This window comes from Hordeum vulgare, chromosome 6H (assembly GCF_904849725.1).
Source record: "Hordeum vulgare subsp. vulgare chromosome 6H, MorexV3_pseudomolecules_assembly, whole genome shotgun sequence".
NCBI lineage: Eukaryota > Viridiplantae > Streptophyta > Magnoliopsida > Poales > Poaceae > Hordeum > Hordeum vulgare.
Window position 1 is genome coordinate 255,100,301 of NC_058523.1, and position 5,000 is coordinate 255,105,300.

Consider the following 5,000-nt stretch of genomic DNA (forward strand, 5'->3'; position numbering starts at 1 on the left):
CTCTGCCCTCCTGCGACCTAGGCTTAGGCGCCGCCGCCGACCTTAACACTGAGCTCCAGCGGCCATAGCCGGCACGGAGGACCTTGCCGAGTTCACCTCGCCATGCTTGTTAATCCTTCCGGCCAGATCCGTCCCTCCGTGCCTCCAACACCCGCGCCAAACCCATCCCCCGCGGCTAGGGTTTGGGGCAAGACCTCGTCTTCACCATCGGCGTGCCTCCGACGAGCTCCGGCGGCCATGGCCGATGCGAAAGACGTTGTCGAGCTCTTCCCCAACCCCATCGCCAGCGACCCGCACCCCCTCTCGCTCCACCCCCATAGCTCGTTGACCAGCCTGCTCCGTGAGGTCGTGGACGGCAACGCTGGGCAGGGAAGACGAGGTCGCTGATGAGGTTCGCCGGTCAGATAGGTGTAAGGGCGCCGATCTCCCTCCTCGTGTTCCCGGACGACGCGCAAGCCATCCTTCCCTTTCTCCCGTGCGGCTCTACCCTGTCCTGACTTCTCCTCGCCGCGCCGCCGTCCGCTCGACCACAGCTGGCCCCCGTCCACAAAGGAGACAAGTAGCAGCAGCGCCCCGATTCGAGGGAGGGAGGATCCTCTCAGGTGATATTTTATCTCTCAAATGTGATGTCCCATCTCTTGGTTAGTTGCTTTGTTTGGATGATTTCAGGCCTTGATGTGTGCTGCGATTTACGAGTATTTGGTAGTATGAACTCTATAATAGGGAATAGATCTGGGCTGATGGGTTTAACAACCATAGTAGATAGATGATGCCTTTGTGCAGTACTAGGAATCAAAAGGATCTAGGTGGGAATGGTGACGAGGCAACACAACAATTTCATGTGTTCGTTATAACTTTAAATAGTCTAAACACCATTTTTTATGAACTACGATGGATCATAAAGCTACTAAAATTATAACAATTGGCTTTATCTCGTAAAAAATTGCAGTCAACTAACAAATGCATGGTAAGACCAGGAGAATATAACTGAAGAAATCTATAGCATTTTAACTGAAGGACAAACTGACTTATCTTCAGTTAAGTGGCATATTAACTTTTCATCAGTGAGGTACAACATTCTCTACATACGGTGCTTTTTTCTTGAGTATACCAGTTCAATAATGAACGATTAATTCACTATATGAATTGATTTCAGTTTTGTACATGTCTGCATCATACTTAATGTTAATTCCCTATTAAATTAGCAAGATTTAGGAAGTCATTTTTTTGCAGGTGAAAAAAGCAAGATTTAGATGATATTTCGCAACAATGTCAATGTTAGATTCTGATTCACCAACAGTGGTCTTTAGGTTACAAAGGATTTGAATTGAGCGATTCAACTCTGCCTTCATCAGTACAAACAATTCATAAAAGAGGTTCAGTCTCTTCTTTATTATCTAGGTGCATTAATACTATGTATGATACTAACTGAATAAAGTTGCTTGCAGTATGCATTGCTCTACTTTGGATCCTTTTTCTTACTTTATACTTCCTTTGCTCTCTGTTGTGTTTGCAGATGAATTGGACTAATCTACTCAGCATCTCATGACTTTAGAAGCACGAGTTCATGAAAACTGATATCCACTAGGATTGCTCTGCTCCTGTTGACATGCGAGAGCTGTTTGAAGCGAACTGGATGGTTGTCACCACTGATTAAGCTGCCGAGCCCAAGAATTGTGTCAGACTATTGGCCAAGTTGTTCAATTTCTCAACACCGTTCAGTTTTGTCATTGGCCGCCCTTGCGTACACTCAACAGAGAAGGGTATCTATCCTCAATTTCCTACTCTAGATAACATCTACTCATATAATTGATCTCTAATATCCTGTACAAAATGTTAGTGGTGGCTCGACAATTTAATATGTCAGATTTGTGGGAAGTGGAATGCATGTGTAACCAAACTGGGCTGGACCAATCTTGAGGTTTTCCACGAATTCTTTTAAAAATGGTCCTTAAGCAAGGCACTGGGAAATCGTGGATAGCTGATATATCCAACAGGTATGTGCACATTCTGCTATAATCTAGAGTAGGGAGTGCTCAGCATAAATTGTGAGATCTGAGCTGGTACATAAAATAAACCAAGATAGTCTTGTCTTACGTGCGGATGATTTTATTATGGCATACTGTTCAGCATAATTCTGACTCTAGAATGTCTGTATTAACCATTTGATGAGTCAACTAGAAACTTCATAGGTTTTTAGTACTCCATTTATGTTGTCATTTCTATATCTCCAGATATAAACTTCATAAATTTATATCGTGAATCATTTTTATGCTGCTACATTTCTAGCAGAAGTTGTATCTCTTTCGCACAAAGCGAGATAATGTGCATTGCACTTGTACTGCTCTATCTTATTGTTATATTTTCTTTTGCCATTACTTTCATAGTCTATATTTTGGCTCTGAACTAAACCATATCATTGCTTGCGTGCACCTATACGACACATATCACATAAAACTAATTACAGGGGACGCATTCCCACCTGGCATCGCCCAGCTATCTCTCAGGAGGCCCGCAATGGCGGGCCCCAACCACTAGTTTGCATGAACCAGTAGTAGTAGTACAATACAAACCGCAAACAAATCGAAGAAGCGTGCACCATAAGCATCCAAAGATCAAAACTTATACCCAAATCTGGCCGCGCCCACCAAACGCGAGAGATGATCTGGATATGCTATTGGCCTAAACACGGTACCACAACCGTACAATCTGGTACAATAACCTACTATTACGAAGACCTAAAAGAATTAAAATATTTTATTTAGGCGATAAAAGAATCGAGCTTGTTCTCAGTTCTCACATGAGAAAGGAGTATGTGGGGCCGTATGCATGAGACCGGAGGTAATCCTCCTTTTGAAAAAGGAAAACATGAGAAGCATGAGAATTGAGAAGTAGAGAGGAGATGTACGCATAGTACCAAATCAACGGGAAGCTGCTGGCCCGAACGGCAAGAACACTCGCTCAGAAGAGAAGAGCAAGAAGAACCGGCGTCCGGCAAGAAGAAGATACGCACAGAATCTACTCCGGATGGCGTACCGGGGATTGGAGTTGGAGAGTCGTGCGCCGATTCCGCCGTGACGGTTTCAAAAGTTGAAGAACAGGGAAAAGCTGTACTACGTTTAATGGACTTAACTGCATGCAGCAGAAGTTGTAGTGGTAAGCTAGCAGTAACTACGGTACAGCACGCAAGTAGGCAGGGAACAAGAACTCACCCGCAAATACTAGAAAACCACAAGAAGAAGAAGACTAGTAGTTTGCCTAGTTTCTCATGTGTTTGCCATCCTGTAGCAAAGTTGCGCTTCCTGGATCTTCTCAGTCCCAAAATTCATGCAAATCAATGACATATTCCGATAGTGTATTTACCGGACTTTAATGATCATTAACTTGTCTTTTTGCCATATGGTGTTTATCTAATTTACTGATACGAAAATGAGTAATTGTGATGAACCTCTTAGCCTAATTATTGTTTCTTCTGACTAGCTACCGGTGGCGCTGGATGAGGTCGCCCACTTTGTCACACAACTCCTTTGACCATCACGTACAACCCAACATGGGTGTTGCAGGTTGCTCTCTCTCTCTATCTCTCATATTTTCAAGGTCATTTCTCTTCATAATATTTACCTCTCATGGTAGTTGCTTCTTTGTTTAATAGTTATCTATCTACTCCCTCCGCCCGGAATTACTCGACGCTCAAACATATAGTGCTAGATATATCCGTTTGAGCGTCAAGTAATTCCACACGGAGGTGTAGTACTTGTGTTATCTAGCATCTGCTGGTGTTGTCAGTTTGGTACTTTGCTTATTTCTGGGATGTGGACTGTCGTAATTCTGAACCGTCGTTAGTTACTTGTGGAATTGTAAACCATTCATCTTCCGACAAGAAAAAAAATGCTTGCACTCTTCACAGGAGAAGATAACTCCCTATGTCTAGAACAGGAGCTGGTAAATTGAAATTTGAATTTTTAGTTTCAGCTCACCCGAGTAGAATTCATAGACATCAAGCTCCAGAGGGTAATTCACATTCTGGAAAGAACAGAAACATGCATTGCAAGATATGTTGACAAAAGAGGTCGGGTGTAGGATGTCGGATTGCAGTATCAAAATAGGCTAAGGCCTAGTTTGGCAACACGGTTTTTTTAAAACTATGGTAATTCAAAACCTCAATTTTTCAAGGCGTGCCAATCAATACTTTGGTTTCTCGAAACTGCATTTTTTCTCTGTTTTGCCAAAATAAGCGGTTCATTTGGTAATTCTAGTTTTACAGTAGTTTTGGTGACACAAACATTGGATCCATTTTGGGGTATATTCCACTAGAATTAAACTCTAGAAAGCAAACCAAAGTTATAACTTGGTCCTGAATTGAAGTTTGTTCTATGACCAACATTGGGTCTGCTCTTAGCACGATTGGCCTTCCACCAATCCAGTCTAGCAAAAAGGAACATATACTAAGTAAGAACTATTGGAATTAAAAAATAATTTAATATACAACAGAATCACTGAGTAAAAGAAATAACTTCAAAGGAGTGATAGAATAGTAGATGGATATCCTTCAGGAGAAGCCTAGATAATCAACATACCTTTTTTTTGCATGGAAAAACAGTTTTCTGCGTGTTCTGTTAAGAAAGGAGGAAATAATTTAATAACCTCCTTGGTTCTACCTTGAAATAACATAAGATAACTCTGTACTTATTTGGTTGATTTAGGCAGAAGTAGCTGATCCGATATGCTTGTTGTTGAAAAAATCATACACAAAATGACCCGGATTACATTCAGCATGTAAGAGCTCTCTTAATACCACGTCCGATAGACATAAGAGATCTCCTGTCTTCTAGCTCTATTAGCAAGATTGTGAGCAAGCTTGTTCTGGTGCCTACCGATCCAAGCTTGTGAGCAAGTGTTTCAGGGCCTCTTTGTATGGCTTCATCTGTATTTTTTTTTCTTCTTTTGTCATCGTTATCAATCTATTCCTACTTCTAATGAAACATGTCCGATCACCATGC

The 5,000-nt window shown here is 42.0% G+C and overlaps 1 long non-coding RNA gene across 1 annotated transcript; it reads left to right on the top strand.

Annotated features, from left to right (window-relative positions):
* The first annotated feature begins 1,267 nt into the window (after positions 1-1,267).
* Positions 1,268-2,135, top strand: LOC123402160. Its single transcript, XR_006611242.1, has 2 exons — positions 1,268-1,376; positions 1,517-2,135. It is a non-coding gene; the product is annotated as an uncharacterized LOC123402160 (long non-coding RNA).
* Positions 2,136-5,000: the final 2,865 nt, after the last annotated feature.